The sequence below is a fragment of the Ahaetulla prasina genome, chromosome 4 (assembly GCF_028640845.1).
Source record: "Ahaetulla prasina isolate Xishuangbanna chromosome 4, ASM2864084v1, whole genome shotgun sequence".
Taxonomy (NCBI): Eukaryota; Metazoa; Chordata; class Lepidosauria; order Squamata; family Colubridae; genus Ahaetulla; species Ahaetulla prasina.
In genome coordinates, this window is record NC_080542.1 from 104,021,091 (window position 1) to 104,040,608 (window position 19,518).

At 36.2% G+C, this 19,518-nt stretch overlaps 1 long non-coding RNA gene across 1 annotated transcript in view; it reads right to left on the bottom strand.

The window, feature by feature from the left end:
* Positions 1-500: 500 nt before the first annotated feature.
* LOC131197560 (uncharacterized) overlaps positions 501-19,518 on the bottom strand; it is a 72,943-nt gene continuing 53,925 nt past the window's right edge. The window contains exon 3 of the long non-coding RNA XR_009154985.1: positions 501-596. This is a non-coding gene — a long non-coding RNA (uncharacterized LOC131197560). The remainder of the gene's footprint in view (positions 597-19,518) is intronic.

The following is a 19,518-nucleotide window of genomic DNA, read 5'->3' on the forward strand; positions in this document are numbered from 1 at the left end:
CATAGAGTAATCTACAAAAACCCTTAACTTAGTTTCTTTTCTCAATCTTTACTCCCTCAGCCTTCTCATTTTGTCTTCTCTATTCAACATTTCAAGAATCAAAACTTTAAAAGGGGGGTGGTGACAGTCGGCAGTCCTCTCTTTTTGTATCTCACATGGTTTTATTAAATCTCATTAACCCATATTTATACTTTTCTTGAAGTGTTAATCAGTCTTACACATTTTATAAAGTTCTCTCTAAAATTTATATCTTCTAAAAACCTTGAACTAGAAAGCCCACTTCAAATTGTCAAAGGCTTTCTTTGTACCTAAGAAAATCAATGTGACTTCTTTTTCATTACGTTGCTTCACATATTCCAAAATGTCTAACACATTTCTAAATTGTCCTTTAACTGCCTTTTAGATAAAAAACCATATTGATCTTTATGAATAAATTGCTAAATTATTTTCAGTTTCTCAACTATGATAGTTGTGAACTACTCACAGTCATTATTATACTGATATCAGTCTATAGTTTCTTGATAAAATTTAAATCTTGTCCCACTTTAGATATTAGTGCTTTATTGGCTTCTTTCCAAGTCTTGGCATTTTTCTCCCTGTAGAAAGAAATGTATTGTGTTTAGTAAAGGTTGTTAAAGTTCATCTTCAAAACCTATATAATAGAACCCGATAATCTGCTTGATTCAGACACCTTTGCTCGTTCAATCTTTTTTATTGCTTCAAAATCTTTCTAATAGTTATAGATCCATTCACAAACTGTTTCTGTCTCTCTGTAATCCTCAGTAAATTTTGTTACTTTAGATATTCACCTATTTTCTCTGACAAGGTGTCACTTCCTTTAAATAAATTGCAATAATATTGGTGGAATGCATTTTGTTTGGCCATACTTCTCCACAATAACAGAATTTGTTGTCAACAATATTGCTAAAGTAACAAAATTCTTAAAGTAACAGATAAACTAGGTTCAATGAGTTATTTTTCTGTAAAATCAGACTGAGTGCAAGGATCAGAAGTCATATGCAATAATACAAGAAACTAAAGGGGAAAAGCTCTTTTTAATGACAAAAAGGGAAATTTGAATTCAAACTTGCTGTTTGGCTGAATATCCTGGTAATTTGCTGCGCATGACTGCCTAACTATTGAAGGTCTATCATGCTGTCCATCATTTCAAGCTTCACACAATGTTCCCAGTGCCGACATTGTAATTCCACAGTTGCTTCACCAGTTTAGCTGCACAGCCGCTGAAACTCTGGATGTTGCAGAGCAATTACAAAGCAGCTCATGTATTCACATTATGTTGCTGCAATATCTTTTGATCAGTAATGCCTTTGTTGTGTGCCTGACTGAAATAACTAGGGAACTGAACATACTGAGATAATCAGAAAAAGAACCTCTATATGATTAGAAATCAGATGTTTAATTTCTTACTTACTGCTATTTTTGTCTTATTTGGACGAGATCCAGCTATACTTTTGTTATATTTATGGGATTAGGAAACTATATAAGGAAAAGACCAGATTCCGGTTTAGCCATCACTCTCTGTTAGACTTTTTTTTAAAAAAAGTCCAAAAGGCTACTGGATTACGAATGATAGCCTGCATCAATCGACAACCCTTAGCTGATAAGACCCTTTGAAACATCCACATAAAAGGCAAAGAGGGCATTTCCAGGGTCCAGGATCTGCTGTCTCTGCAGCTTCCCTGTGTTTTCAAGCATAATTTTGTGCCTGCTTCCTGACAGCTCATTAAACAAAGGCCCCTTGGTGCATATATTGCCTATCTTCCAGCTGAGATGGTAACATATTTATGGCACTCACAGATTGCTGGCTGTTTGCTTTTCTCATTTGTGGTGTCCTGTCTGCCAAATGCTTATCAGTCTTACAAAAAGGTGACAGTTTCTGTTTCTCCCTCTCTCCCCCCAACTGTTTTCCCTCCCTCTCACATTTGTCTCAGGAGCAATGGACTTGTATTTGACCCTCGAAGGCAAGAAGCAATATGATTAGGACTAGTCCCTGCAAGCCACAGATAAATGCAATCACACCAAGAAAGACAGCCGAGAAGTGCTCTAGGGAGGCAGCTGATGTCAGCAAAGATGATAGCTCCCATTCAGGAAAAGTGCTGGCAGTTCGTTAGTGAGACAGCTGGTTACATTGAGACCTTGTGGGATTTTGGCTTAAGGCACAACAAACTAGCAGGGCTTCAGAAGTAGTGAGAATGTCTCTGGCTCTGTGTTCAAGGGTGATGGGAACTCTGTGCTTCTAATTGCCTGCTCCTTTTTCTGTCATTAAAGTGTCATAATTATACATTTGAACCAATAAAAGCAGAGTGTGTTTTGAAAGCCTGGATTGTGCACAACAGTGAGCGCCAAAATCTTTCCCCTCTCATTTTAATGCTTGAAATAGAGGAGGATAGATAATACTTCTTCCAATCTGCATAAAGGCAATTGGCCATTTGAACAGAAGTGCAGAAAGGAACTAAAGACTAGATTTATTTTCTGCACTCCCTTAACTTTTTCCCACTATCGCATTGGAAAATGACAGGAAATGGACCATACACATAAACATTCACATACATCCCAAAAGGGTAAGCAGATTTTGCATCAAATCTGCATATGCTACATTGCCAAGATGCCTGCAAATTTAGAACTATACTTTTAAAAGATCTAAAGATCATGGAGAAGATTTGGAGTAATATGGACCAATGTCTGCCTGATTTGCCTTCCAAGTGCTCTTTCGTTGATGGACAATTTTTGCAGCCCTGATCTCCTTTTTAAATTCTTTGGTATCTAAACTGGACTTGAACTGGACATCCTTTCAAATAGAGTATGTTTTCAAGCAGAAAACTATTCCATGTTAATTAGGATATATCTACTATCTCAAATGTAGCCTATGTGATGTATTGTGCCTATGCAATGTTTCAAGGCACTTTCCTCCTCTGCCCCCAAATTTGATTAATCCCTGCTGAGTTGCCACGTATGATAGGTGGGGAGCATTCAATATGGGGATGACAGGTTGTTTCAGCTTGGCTTATTTTAGACCTATTTTCATTAAGCAGTGGAAGAATCCTTTCCAGTTTCCAGAAGAAAAGGAGCAATATTTTTCTTTTGTTTCATGCCAACCCTATCTCATTTCTTCATGTTAAAGAAAACCTTATGACAGGTCTGTCCACAATCCAACTCCTAAGTGATGCCAAAGATCTTTCAGGCAACTGTCCAAGATATTTTCTTCCTAGCACTGTGCATTCCAGGAAATGAAGGATCCCAGAACTCACCGTTGTGGGTGAGATATTCAGAGAGACATTTCTCTGGTGTTAAGAAAAGTTCATTCTTGAACACCAATGTTAGGTTGCTATAAGAGCCAAGAATAATGTTACTCACTCACACGCACACACACAGAGGGAGAAATACACACTGACATATGCAGAGAGTTTAATAAAAGCTGAGCAAGATCATTGAATCTCAGGATAAGGTAATACTTGTACCTATTAATTCTTAGATTTATATATACAACTGGATTAAATTCTTTTAATAAAGAATGAAAGAATTCCACTAGAAAAGTAATTCCAGAATTAGATTAATTATATTATTTCATTACATTCTCCAAATGTAAATCGGATATTTTAGCACAGATTTTTCCAATTGTTGCCTCCCATAGATTCAGTGTAAATAGTAGCTGGTGCATGTATATACATGAATATTCTATGGTCATAATCTGTCTCCCCCAATCACATTTCACTTCTCTTTGGATTTTTATAAAAACCATTAAATGTGTTCCTTTCTGCTTTTGATACAATACCTCTTCCCTCTCAACTCTTATGAAAAACATTTCTTGAATCAAAAGAAATGGAAGCATAATAGTGCTTTTTACAGGAGGACTGAATTAATAATAAGTATTCCTCTGTTTTTTCTGATTTCAAAGCAAAATCAATTACTTTATTTTGGAGACAAGATGGACTGCAAACTCAAAATGGTTGCCAACAGAAAATAAGACCAACTCCTTTGTTGTCACTAAGAAATGCCATTATAACTAACCAATATGCCAATGCCCTTGGCAACAATTATGTATGTCCAGCAAAAGCCACACATTTTACAGAGTAAGTGTTCCTTCAACGGTTTGATTTATTTGAGGAGTATCTGAGAGACTGAAAATGAAGAGGCTGAAGCTGTCACTTCAATTCAAGAATGCTTCCTATTCACTCCCCCTTCCCACCTCTACTAGGGTTTTTAGGTGGGCAAGTTTTCTAACAGCTAACACTACTCCATGGTTGTTAGTGGGCAGCTTAGCCTTAGCTTGAGCCTTCAACTTGGCTGGTCTACACTTTGGCTTGTGTAATCCATATGACTACATGAATATATTGGGGCAATGGAGTTTCATGCTTAGAGGGCAAGTCTACCAATAGGTTTATGCAATTGTTTGTCAGCTAATGAGTTGATCAGGCCAATAGACAGACAGACAGTGTCTACTATCTAACCCTCAACTATATCAGCGATGGTTAACCTTTTTGGCACCGAGTGCCAAAACTGGACCACATGCACGTGCCTGCTGACGCATCAGAACCTGAAACAGAGCAGCTGGCCGCTGTGTGTTCAGCCAGCTGGTCTTCATGCAAAGACCACTGGCTGGTGCACCTGCACATGCTGGAACCCAGAAGACAGCAGCTGGCCGGTGCACATACGCACCTGACTAGCTATCCGGTGCGCATGTGCGCGACAGAACCCAGAAGAGCAGCTGGTGATGACATGCGTGCAGCTGGTGATGACATGTGTGCCTACAGAGAAGTTCTGTGTGCCATCTCTGGCACGCATGCCATAGGTTCACCATCACGGACCTATATAATATATGCATTGATATTCAGAACTGTCAACCTTGCAGTATTGACAATAAGATGTGATGATCACTGCCACAACACAAACTCCCTTGTTCCTTACAAAAAGAGAAAAGGAAGAAAATAAATCATGAATGGGAGATCCAAAGATTTGGAAATGGGGAAATAACTGAACACACTTATTGAGATCACAGCAGAGGTAGAACTTCAGCTGTAGAGTTTGACATTAATTACACAATTATTTGGTCATTCCGTTAATCTGCACTTGTTTATTTCCTACAGGTTGGTTAAATTATCAAAGACTAACAAAAAATAAATCTCAGTTTATAAAAGCATCCCTCCTCCATTTTGGTGATCTCCAGATATATGGAATTTGTCAAATTCCATAGGACATCAATGGACATCATCTCAGAGAAAGTCTAAGAGTTAAATCCCACATATTTGGAAGAGATGAAAGAGAAGAATATTGAACTAATGTTCTTAATGAGACAGACGTGGGAATAAATAATGCAGTAGCCCAGCAATTAGATATTTTTAAAAACAAAATAGATTACAAGAAAAAATATGTCAGTACTAGAAAAAACTAACAAGAGGAAGACAGAGAGGAAAAGAAGAAGAGGAAAACAGATTTGTTAATTATAATTTCAAAATGATTTTGCCATTAATGTTTCGAAGTATCCTTGTAATTTCTGAAGGTGTAGCTTCTTAAGGGATGTGTTCTTTCAAAATCTAGATACAAAAACTAGGACATTTCAAGAACCACTTTAATTGAAGTTCCAACTGGCTGCATCCATTATCAGTAAAATATAAAAGAATACATTATGTGAAAACTCTTTGCCTGAAGGCAAACAAGGATGTGCACAATATTAATGGTATATTGACATACAGGAGCAGTGCACTTTACTTCTCCTGACTATCAATTATTTCCAAAGATAAGAAGAATGATTTTCTCAACAAAGTTTTTACTTCAGGGCCAACTTTCATAAAGTCCTAGAAGTAACCTTGTGAGGTGAGAATATATCCTGAAACTATCACAGAATCATTATGTCAGATGCATACTTCACTCACTGTTCTATGTCTGTATTTGGGGTGTTCAGACAGGGAGCATTTTTTTTGAACCTGCTTTTAATACATTAGAAACTATTTCATTTATCCTGCAGATATTTGAATTAGATGAATTTGTTGCTAATTTTTCAAATTTCTTTCTTTCACCAACCTTTCGTTAGAAGATGAGGGTTTAGGTGCAGAGCTGCCCAAATCAAGGAATATCACCAATATTTTCTTGACTGAATGGCTGTTTTGATAGCGTTCACTCTTTAACCACATCTTATAAGCAAGAAATTGGATTACTTCAGCACTTCCTATGATCATCAAAGACTGTCAATCTTCCTATCTCTCAATAGTTCTAGTTGTACTAGTTGTCTAGTTGGTTTCTGACAGTTAAAATCTAATTTTGGTTGAAAATCTTGCTATCAGTATAGCCAGTATTTTTCACCTGTTGGTTTTGCTTCATACTTCCTATAGGTAACACATTGTACTGCACAATATTCATTTTATAATCAAAGAAAGGAGATATTGCAACAGAAAGTATATATGTGAGCATTCACTTTTACACATGGGTCTCAATCTGGATGTGTATAGGATCCCATTCTGCATGTACATTGGTATTTTTCTTTTTCCTATGGCTAGAATTGGAGCCATGCAAGATTATCTTATATCACCAGGACTGAAAACAATGTGTGCAAAGAATAAATCTGTCACAGCTCTGTTTTGTAATTTTTATTAGACAGGATTTAGGCTATAATAGGAATTCCAAAACATGTCCTACTAAAACGAGAAACCCATATAAGGGCAATTGTAAAGAAACAGGGGTCTGTTTTTTCTCTTGTGTTTTGATATAAAAGGGAGAATGGATGTTTGTGAAGTCATTCTGTACATGTTACTTAAAAAGATCACTCAACTATTTCCAAAACAATGGGAGAACCAGCCCTCGCATGCCAAAAAATAAACTTGTTTCTGGAGAGGCAAAATAATATGAAAAATATTTCCACAAAATGGCTACTAGTGCAGATTGTTTTTATAGAGTATTATGCAAATAAATGGAGAAGGAAATTAAAGAACTGACGAAGCTTCTTGGATGAGAAATGAAATGTTTTCAAGGAAAAAAACAAGAAAGTCCATTTGCCTTTTGGAAAAGCAGCTTTAGGAAAGAAATTAAATATCATGACATATCCTGTTTTTCAGTTTTTAGAGAAATCTGGACTACTATAGAACAGCGATGTCAAACTCCTGACCCATGGGCTGGATGTGTCACTTGCTGGCCACACCCACGCCCGGTTTAGCAAAGGGGAAAATAGTTGTGATATGTCATGTGATGCCACCATGATGACACAAATTTGACACCCCTGCTATAGAAGAATACTAGGTTAGATACAGGTAGTTCTTGACATACAACAGTTTGCTTAGTGACAATTTGAAGTTACAATGGCACTGAAAAAAGTGACTTATGATTATTTTTCACACTTATGATCATTGCAGCATCCCCATATTTTTTTTAGCAGATGGCACATGTTAGCTAGTAATCACTGAGCATCTCCATGATCACATGATTTACATTTGGATGCTTGACAATTGACTCACATTTATGACCGTTGCAATGTCCTCGGGTCATGTTTTGCAACTTTCTGGCAAGCGAAGTCAATGAGGAACCCAGATTTACTTAATAACTGTGTTGCTAATTTAACAACTGCAGTGATTCACTTAACAAATGTGGCAAGAAAAGTTGTAAAATGTGGCAAAACAAAGGAAATGTGTGCAAAAAGCACGATTCAGCCAGTGAAATCCACTCTCTGTGGTTTGAATATATAATAAGTATTCCTTAAATCAAGGAAATATTGAAATGGAGGGAAACTCATCAAGGATAGAAGCAACCTGCCAGAGCAGGGGGTTGGACTAGAAGATTTTCAAGGTCCTTCCAACACTTTTATTCTGTTAAATGAAAAATATGTCATAACTGATTCCAGAAGACTTTGGAGAGATTTGAGAGTAAAACCAGTGGCATGTAAAAATGTCCACTAGGATTGTATTAAGTTTTTTTTTTATTTCAATAATGCAAGGAAATACAGCAACATATTAAAAATAAACACATAGACTAAAAAGAAATGTGTTTAATATCAGAAGTTAGAATGTGATATGCTTAATATCTTTGAATTTTTCTGATTTTTAATTAATTAATTGATTTTTGTACTTGTACAAGCAATATCCTTTTGAACATTTCAAGACCTTAAAAGAATGACAGAGTTATCTCAGTTAGCCAAATAATGTATATTACTTTGGGGGGGGGGAAATATTTTGAGCTATCTACCCACTCTGCAGAGGAAAATATCTGCCTCAATATCTGTCTATATGCATACATCCATGAATTTAAAACCCTTCTTGTCTCATTCCTTTTTCTGGCACTTCTTCTATTCCATCCTTTCTTTTATTCTTCAAGTTTGTGCCTACTACTGAGCTCTTTTGTTCGCCAGAGACATTTGCCTTGCCACCCTTATAAATTGTACCCTTTACAGGGTAATTCATGCTTATTAAACAAGCTCTTCTTCTGAACACATCTGAAGCAATACAATCAGAAGCTGTTATTATATTTTTTTCTTCTTCTGCCTTTTCTTCATGGAGTTCTGGCCAATCTACATGGCACACTGCTTCCATTTCATTTCATTTATCCAGTAATCCTACCCAAGACCTTATGTTGGACTGGGAGCTGTGGAACAAACAGTAGACTTCAAGGGACCATGAAAAGAGGTTTGGGAGAGACATCCAACCTTCATGTTACTGAACTAGCAAACTGAACAGAAGCCCCATCTTCCAACACAAATCTAATACATCAGAACCAACTAGAAGTACATAAAACCACAAATATTTCCAACTAAAGCAAAGTCTATGAAGATCCCTCTGATTGCTTTGAAAATTGCTTAGGAAAAATATTTCCTGCAAATAAAAAAATAAAAATCAAGGCCAGAATAAAATGTGGAAATGGAAACCCATAATAAATAATAAATAAATAATAAAATGTGGAAATGGAAACCACAGGAAGCAGCAGGTGAAGCTAAGCAGAATCATATCAATACTTGTATAATTAGCACAGCCCACCCCCAAGGCTGTGTGCTCTCTCCACTTCTCTTCTCTCTGTATACCAATGACTGCATCTCTAATAATCCATCTGTTAAACTACTGAAGTTCATAGATGACACAACAGTGATTGGTCTCATTCGAGACAATGGTGAATCCGTATACAGATGGGAGGTTGAACAACTAGCCTCATGGTGTGACCGGAACAATCTGGAACTGAACACACTCCAAACTGTAGAAATGGTGGTAGACTTTAGGAGAAACCCTTCCATACTACCACCACTAGACAACACAGTATCAACAGTAGAGACCTTCAAATTTCTAGGTTCTACCATATCGCAAGATCTAAAATGGACAGCTAACATCAAAAACATCATCAAAAAAGCACAACAAAGAATGTTCTTTCTGTGCCAACTCAGAAAGCTCAAACTGCTGGAGGAGCTGCTGATACAGTTCTACAGACTCAATTATTGAATCTGTTATCTGCACCTCTATAACTGTCCGGTTTGGTTCTGCAACCCAACAAGACAGACACAGACTTCAGAGAATAATTAGAACTGCAGAAAAAAACAATTACTACCAACCTGCCTTCCATTGAGAACCTGTATACTGCACGAGTAAAAAAGAGGGCTGTGAAAATATTTACAGACCCCTCACATCCTGGACATAAACTGTTTCAACTCCTACCCTCAAAACGATGCTATAGAGCACTGCACACCAGAACAACTATATACAAGAACAGTTTTTTCTCCGAACACTATCACTCTGCTAAACAAATAATTCCCTCAACACTGTCAAACTATTTACTAAATCTGCACTACTATTAATCTTCTCATCATTCCCATCACCCATCTCCTTCCACTTATGACTGTATGACTGTAACTTTGTTACTTGTATCCTTATGATTTATATTGATTTTGATATTGTTTCCTGATTGCTTATTTGTACCCTATGACTATCATTAAGTTTTGTTCCTTAGAATTCTTGATGAAGGTATCTTTTTTTTATGTACACTGAGAGCATATGCACCAAGACAAATTCCTTGGGTGTCCAATCACATTTGGCCAACAAAAAATTCTATTCTAATCTACCGTATATACTCGAATATAAGCCGATCCGAGTATAAGCCGAGGTCCCCAATTTTACCCCAAAAACTGGGGTAAACTGGGGACTCGAGTATAAGCCGAGGGTGGGAAATGAGGCACCTACCGGTTGAAACCTCCTCCTCAGCTGAGAAGGCTGGCAGCTCCCCCGCCCCGCCCTCTCACTGCACCGGCAGGGCTTCCCCGCGCCGTCCGGTAAAATGTGAAAAAAAGAAAGAAAAAAAAAACTCGAGTATAAGCCGTATATACTCGAGTATAAGCCGAGGGGCTTAAAAAAAAAAAAAAACTCGAGTATAAGCCGTATAGACCCGAGTATAAGCCGAGGGGACGTTTTTCAGCACAAAAAACGTGCTGAAAAACTCGGCTTATACTCGAGTATATACGGTATTCTATGTCATCATCCTCAATCCAAATTAAAGACAATTTTTTTTTAAAAGAAATGATATATGAGTTCTATTAGATAGCAAATCTGAACAAAGAAAGTTCCTTGCTATTGGAATGGTTGTGAAGAAAAGGAAACTTATTTCCACTTGTGGTGTTCATATCCCTTGTGGTCTGGGTTGTTTAGGAGACAGGTAAAGTCAAGCACAAATCAAAGAATTAATATACTCCACAGCTTGCTTTGCTGAATGTATTTTTAAGTTCTATCACAAATACGTACTGTAAAGTAGTTTTGTTATTGCCACCAGGATGTCCAAAGCTAAACAGTGGAAAGATAAAACTAAGATAATGGAGATTTGGTATATCAGCATAGCTGAGAAATAGACCTACATTCTTCATCTGCATCCTGGTCAAGCTAAACAATTTTCAAATATATGATTTGATTTGATATCTAATGCTAATCAAATAAACCATGATTCTTTTATCCTAGATGAATATATCAATGTGATGGAGAAATATTAAGGAATTATAAATATGTGGTTTCTATGAATTGTTTTTCTTGTCTCCCTTTTTATTCATGTGTGTGTGTGTGTGTGTGTAGAATGTTATTGTATTGATTACTGTTATTGTATATTTTTTTAAAAAATTAAAAGTCCATAAAGCTCAAAATCTATATTTATTTAGCTGCAGAACTTAAATGTCTCAATAAAACCAAGGGGGGAAAAATCCTTCTGTCACACATTTTAAAATATTTGGATAATACATATTCTTTCCTCTTCTGCTTGAACCCACTATTAGAAAAAGAGAAGCAAGATTAATGATTATTAATGTTTCTCCAGAGAGGGTGGGGTTGCCTATATTGTTAAAAGCTCAGTTTAAAGATAAAGAACATAAGAACATTTGCAGTTGCCAATCTAGTTTCAGTACATAGATAATTGTCACAGCCTTCTCAATTATACTGAGATTTGTATTGAAATTATATTATTTTTTTTACAAATTTTACTATACTTACAATATCTAGCCATAAGAATAAATTAATTTTAAGTCTTCTTTTTCATTGCTTTGATTTTATTTTGATGGAATTTTTCTTTTTTAAAAATGCCTGTAAGCAACCACAGTGCTCTGTGTGATCTGAAACCATATAAACCAGGTTCTTGTCTGTGTAGAACTAAAACGATTGCAGCTGTGTTGAAGCAAATGTGAATAGTCTGCCTTCAAACTTCCTAGGTGACTACATAGAAGGTGGGGGAATGGACAGATGAGATAAGTATCCAGATGGAGCCCTAACCTAATTTGTAATTTCTGTTCTCTGTTTACATATTTCTCTGTACAGATGAGGATTAATGTTAATTTTTAAAAAAAAATTGTCCAGGATGAACCAGCATTGGCTTCTCAATTTGTTGTGAGAAACATTGGTTTCTCACATTTTGCTTTTCCTCTCCTTGAAACCTCAAGTATCCAATTTCTCTAAATGGGCAACAGTTACCTGTTCATAATGACCATTTTCCTACCACAAATCATTTTATTTTTCCCCCATCACTGTTGTACATAAGTTGCCTAAGTATTAAGGGTTTTTTTTTTTGAGAGAAGAAAGTAAATTTGATAATTATGGAGTTCTCAGATGGTTTTCTTCAATTCTAAGTTTCTCCCAAAGATTAGATTAATTGTTCTTATGATGAAAGCAGGCATAGTCTTTAATCTTTTGCCATAGATAAACATCTTTAATCATGTTGGAATAAAAGTTGCTTAAGAATGTGAAAGCTGAGTGGCTGAAAAAGAAAAGTTGGGGAGATACTGCAATGTTTTGAATAAATGATTGGGTTCACCTTAGGGAAGAGGTGTCAAACTGGTATACAGGCCACGGCCACCCCGGCTCAGCAAAGACAAAAAGTGTCACCATACCTCACAATAGGTCATGTTATGCAATCAAGTTTGACAGAGTTCTGACTTACAGACCACTTTTTAGTAAATGATTTCTAGACATGGAGTGTAATATATTTTGCACACTTGAGTACCTCTTGGGAGATTGTCAGTAGATTAGTGTGCAACTTTTATTTCAAAATGAAGCTTCCCTTTTTAAATATAGTAAATCACCATTCATTAACTGAAACATGACTATCAAGACCCAGAACCATTCATTTAATTATCTGAACAATTTTTTATTGGTTAGCCACTGTTGAATGATTATAATATGAAATACAAAGCTCATTAATCATTAAAAACCACGTATACTTAAAAACATTCTAAATGTTTGTATCATTGCCTTTCTTCCAGTTGTCTTAAGAGAAGTCTGCAGGTTTGTGTTTGTCTGTGTGTGTGTCTGTGTGTGTGCCCGCATAGACATACAATAATTATGTAGATGATCCTCTATTATCTATATAAACTAGGAGTGTCAAACTCACGGCCTGCAGGCCGGATGTATCATGCACTAGCCATGCCCACACCCATTTTAGCGAAGGGGGGGAAGTCATGATACGTCATGTGATAATAATCGTGATCATCCTCATTATCAAAATGTGAGTGCTTGGCATGTATTTATGAGAGTTGCAGTGTCCTGGTTTCACGTGTTAACTATTTGTAACTTTCCCAACCTGCAAAGCCTGATAAGCAAAGCCAATGCCAGATTTGCTTAATCATTGCATGGTTTGTTTAATAACTGCATGATTCACTTAATAACTGTGGCAAAAAAAAAGTAAAATGGGGCAAAACTTATCAACTGCCTTGCTTAAGAAATAGCAACAGAAATTTTGGGCTCAGTTGTGGTTGTAGGTCCAAGATTACCTGTATTATTACATTATTTGGTTAGCTGTTTTAATGTGTTTCAGCAAAAAAACAGGAACACTTTAAAAAAAAAAAAATTAAGTAAATCAATAAGTGAGACGGTGGTAACCTTAAAGTCATCTAGCCAGCTCCATGGTTCAGTAGCAATTTGAACTTAAATCACCTGGATCCCAGCTCTTTGTTTTACGCCTCCAAGGCTCAGTTTTCCTTTATTCATTACACCATAAGTCTTATTAGATTAATTGAACCAGAGGACATTATCAGCAAAATCAGGTGCTGGAATATTATCTGAAATAAACCTCTTCGGAAAAACACATCTTTATGATAATCATTTTCTTCATCCCTGCGGCTAATTAGTAGTCAAGGCAAGAGAACTACTGAGGACAGTTCTCTGGCTCGTTTTTGCTTGCTCGCCTGTGAATGATGCTATTAATATTGCAAGGAAGTGCTCCACTCTGCCTTCCAGGCCTATTTCTCCAACAAACAGCAATGACTTTGGCTATTCAGTTTCTCTCCTCTCTCCCAGCATCAGAATTACATTTAGATTTATGTGTACCACATAAGCCATAAATTTAAGCTCAGCATTTGTTATAGTGTTCTTCCTTGCTAAATTTTAGTGTTCTTTGCAAGATAGAAAATCAACATTTTGAAAGTTGATAGGGGAAAAAATAGACGTGTATTTATTTTTTAAAAAGCCACCCAATATAAACCAGTATAATCCATGGTTCCACCCAAAGCCTATGTGCAATAAACACAATTATGTAAATTGAAAGGAATCCAATTAACTCGTGGTGATAGGAGAACTGAATTTCTTTCACTTATATCAAGTTTCTCATTTAAAGTATAGGCGAGGCATTGGGAAAGAAAACATGGGACTTGAAAACTGAAGACTTGCTTGTCATTCTATTCATATAAAAAGAATACATGGAAGTAAAAATGTGATCCTTTAGGTATCTGGAATGGCATGCCCAAGTGAGAAGAAACAGTCTCCAGTTAGTGAAGAGAGAAAAATACTATTTGCATTGAGTTTTCAGTTTGGAGCTGGGAGAAAATTAAAGAGTGAGAATTAGAATGCAAGGCCATTCTCATAGTCAGATGCTGAGTTAGTGACTTTACCATCTGCTGTAGGAATATTTATGTGTTTGTAGAATGCTCTGCTTTAAATCTGCAAATAAATAAATAAAAATATCAAGGGTACTTCAAGTATTCAATGCTATCTACTCAAATCTATATCATATACTTCTGTGTCTGAACTCTATCTTTATTCAGGAAATGAAGGAGAATCCACCATAAATTATGGAGAATAAAGTATACTTACTTCATGGTAATCATGTGACCAGCAGGTGACATGATTACAGCAGGTACTCACCAGCAGGTGAAGCTAAGCAGAATCACACCAGATACCTGTACAATTAACACAGCCCGCCCCCCAAGGCTGTGTGCGCTCTCCATTTCTTTCTATATACTAATAACTGCATCTCAAACAATCCATCTGTTAAATTACCAGAGTTTGCAAATGACACAACAGTGATCGGTCTCATTCAAGACAATGATGAATCCGCATATAGATGGGAGGTTGAACAACTAGCCTCGTGGTGTGACTGAAATCTGGAACTGAACACACTCACAACCATAGAAATGGTGATAGACTATAGGAGAAACCCTTCCATACTTCCACTTCTCACAATACTAGACAGTAATGTGGCAATATTGACAGTATCAACAATAGAGACCTTCAAATTTCTAGGTTTTATCATACGCAAGATCTAAAATGGAGAGCTCAGCAGACTAAGTCTGTCTGTTATTAACACAGCTGCTTGCAATTATTGCAAATTCAAGTCCCACTAGGCCAAGGTTGACTCAGCCTTCCATCCTTTATAAGGTAGGTAAAATGAGGACCCAGATTGTTGGGGGCAATAAAAAGTTGACTTTGTATATAATATACAAATGCATGAAGACTATTGCTTAACACAGTGTAATCCATCCTGAGTCTTCGGAGAAGGGCGGGTTATAAATTCAAATAAAATAAAATAAAAGAGCTAACATCAAAAACGTCATCAAAAAAGCACAACAAAGAATGTTCTTTCTGCGCTAACTCAGAAAGCTCAAACTGCCCAAGGAGCTGCTGATATAGTTCTACAGAGGAATTATTGAGTCTGTCATCTGTACCTCTATAACTGTCTGGTTTGGTTCTACAACTCAACAAGACAGACACAGACTTCAGAGGATAATTAGAACTGCAGAAAAAACAATTGCTACCAACCTGCCTTCCATTGAGGACCTGTATACTGCACGAATCAAGAAGAGGGCCGTGAAAATATTTACAGACCCCTCACATCCTGGACATAAACTGTTTCAACTTCTACCCTCAAAATAATGCTATAGAGCAGGGGTGTCCAAACTTGGTCCCTTTAAGACTTTTGGACTTCAACTCCCAGAGTCCCTCAGCCAGCAAAGCTGGCTGAGGAACTCTGGGAGTTGAAGTCCAAAAGTCTTAAAGGGACCAAGTTTGGACACCCCTGCTATAGAGCAATACACATCAGAACAACTAGACACAAGAACAGTTTTTTCCTGAACGCCATCACTCTGCTAAATAAATAATTCCTTCAACACTGTCAAACTATTTACTAAATCTGCCCTACTATTAATCTTCTCATCGTTCCCACCACCCATCTCCTTCCACTTATGACTGTATGACTATAACGTTGTTGCTTGTATCCTTATGATTTATATTGATATTGTTTCCTGAATGCTTATTTGTACCCTATGACTATCATTGTTGTACTTTATGATTCTTCATGAATGTATTTTTTTTCTTTTTATGTACACTGAGAGCATATGCACCAAGACAAATTCCTCGTGTGTCCTATCACACTTGGCCAATAAAAATTCTATTCTATTCTATTCTATTCTATTCTATTCTAGGGTTTACAGGATTTTTTTAAAAAAATTATTTTCGAAGATCTGCATTACAGAAAAAGCAATTAAGACTCTTTGGATGTTTATTGTATCTCTGAGTTTTCAAAGCTGGAAACCCACTGGTGAAAATCTATTATGTTATTCTCCAGAATAATGCAGTGAGTTGAAAACTCTAAAATCTCAAAAGCCAGGAAAATGTCAGTTCTTTTAGAGCTTTCCATGATAAGCATATCCTGCTGGGGCAGGGGGATGCTAAACTATTCTCTCATTTGTACATAGTCCTGGGTTCAATCACTAGCTCTCTCTAATTAAAATAATTGTTGACAGTTATGATAAATTTCTGATATAAATTTTGAAGACTATTGTTTGCTAGAACTGCACAGCGCTGAGTTTCTTGTACCAATAATCCAGCCTGTTGCAGTCTTCATATATAGTTCTTTGCTTTGCTCTATGTACAAGTAAGAGGTTCTCACTCTTATTTAAATCAAAAGATAGTAATATATAGAGCGCATAAAGTCTATGCCAGTATATTAAATCATTTCTTGAGTAGCTTCCCAGCACCCCTTATCAGATTCAAAAGGAGTTTCCAACACTAACAATCAATATGGAGTTCTGTTTTCTCTTTTGGCTCTTTCAGAATTACTTAACATCTATTTTAATAGGTGTTAACTTATTATATTCTTCTGGCAATTCTACTATTCTTTCTCTTTTTAGTGGGCAATAATCTAGTCCTCTCACTGATATAAAATATCCAGTCTTCAACCTCATAGTTTATCCACTTTAGAACCAGGTTATTGTCTCATAAAATTGTTGCAGTGGCAGTATTAATGCTGGCTATTATTTTTAGAGGCCAGTTCATAAACTTCATCATAAAGATTTATGTCTTTTTTTACTTGCTTAAAGTTTTCAGACTGTGGTCCATATCCTGCCATTGATTTTTTTCCCCTGCAGAAAATCCAGGCTGTTTTTATATTATTGTTGCAATTGGTTCCTCTTTTGTGATTTAATGCTGCAACATCAAAATGATGCAATTTTATTCCTAACATAAATTTATTAATGTTGTACTGCAGAATTGATGCCATAAAACATAATCACTCTCAGTCCAAAGGGTAAGTGCCATGCGGATCTGACACAACTGTTCATCATTATGAGAAACCACCATTTTTCTTAATATTAGCCTATGAAAACAAAGTTATCCTTGAGTGATGTTGCTATTACATTGTTCCCAGCCTGAAACAGTAGAGACAACACAACACTTGCATTTACATTCAGACACTACCCATCATCAAACAGCACTTGAACAAAATTTTAAAAATAAACAATGTACAGATTAAAAACAAGTTAAAAGTTCAGAGAGGAATGGCGGGAAAGAGTAAAAAAGGCAGCAATCTGATTTGAAGCATTAGGTAAATATACAAGCAGCTTGATAGGGTTTCAATCACTACATAACTATCTACCCATTATATAACTATCAATTTTTAAGATATTATGTTAAGCTATTTTTTACAGTGTTTCTATATATAGAAAAGGAAATACAAGAAAATGCATAATAGTTATCAGGTAATTGGCAGGATGCTGTGAACAAACATAATTCTTTGTCACATTATCTCTAGGATAATAAACTAGGTTGTAAGTAGAAGAAATAATAGCACTTCTGATCCTCTCTGTGATGGGAAAACTCACAGCCATAATCGAAGAAATTATTGCCAGCCAAATATATGAATATGTGCATAACCCAATTCATAGAAATATTTTCCCTTTCTAGTGTAATTGTGGATATGTATGAGGATATGATTTTTCAGGACAAGCAAATATGATATCAAGCAACTCTTGGAGCATTTAATATAGGAAACTATTTGTGAATATAGAGCCTGTGTAGTCTCTACAACAATAGCATTTCATAAAATTGCAAGAACATCCCTCATTTAAATTTTCAACTGCTGGGAGAAAACATTGGGATTTCCAAACTGGATCAATGAGACTCTTCAGAGGACTATGCAAAAGGGCATGCTCAATCAATTTTACTGAACACCGCCAGCAGAAGGCTATACCTTATAAAAATATATTATTGTTCTTAGTACAACAAATAAACACATTTCAAGTTTACAATTTTAATAAGTTGGAAGACTAGCTTTTACTTATTATAATTCATTCACTTTCTTTTCTGGTAATTGATCTATTAATGTGCTTACCATTCTGCTATTTTTAAAAATTATTTCTAACTATTCAATGGTCTTTCGAGTTTGATATTATTGATTAAAGGATCCTGAGTTCAAGTCTCACCTGAATAAAGATAGCTGGGTGAGTCCAGTCTCTTTCTCTCAGGCCTGGGAAATAGGCAATGGCAAACCACTTCCAAAATCTTGCCAAAATAACTAAAGGGACTGATCCAGGCAGTGATCAAGAATCAACGCTGATTCATAAGTCTTAACAGAGAACTCTTATTAGTGAACAGGTAAAATATCAAAATGAAGCTCTCCAACAACCAGTGAAGAATCAAAGATCCATTCACTTTAATCAATGACTAACTCAAGTGTCTCAGATAGTTCTCAATAGGACGAAGATAACCCTACCAACTTTAAACTTTGCTTTTGTGTATTACATTCAATGGAGCTAATTTATATGCTCAGAGGAACAGACTTTGTCCAGGAAGGTCCAAACACCAAGCAAATACAAAATATAGTACTTTTTTAATTTAGGGGAACTCTCTGCAGTAGAAAATTTATTCCCTCGTTTTTTTCCTGGTATCTTTTGTTAGTTTATCTTCTCCAACAACAATCACTAAATGTAAGGAACTCTCAGATAATAGTAAATGGAGAATACCACTCCAAATTGTTTATGCTGTCCTTGAATTTCAGAGAGACTGAAATTATATATCACTGTAGTAATTTTCAACTTTCCAACTATGACTGCATACAGTATATTTCAGTATTGAAATACCCAATGAGACAGCACTATTAAAACCTCCAGATCAGAGGTACCCTACCTGGTTGCTGTCTAGAAAATATGGATCACAATTATGCAAGAATGTGCCAGGTTCTTGCCTGTGCTGATGGGTGCTGTGGTCCAATGAATTGGCAGTTTGTTTGCTTCTTTCCGCTATGAGTCAATTTACTAAATTGTCATAAAACACCTATATACTGTATGTTTAAGCCTAATCATGATTTTGTTCATGTAATTTCTAGGTTCTACCATATCATAAGATCTAAAATGGACATCTAACATCAAAAAAGGACAACAAAGACTGTTCTTTCTGTGCCAACTCAGAAAGCTCAAATGGCCCAAGGAGCTGCTGATCCAGTTCTACAGAGGAATTATTGAGTCTGTCATCTGCACTTCTATAACTGTCTGGTTTGGTTCTGCAACCCAACAAGACAGACACA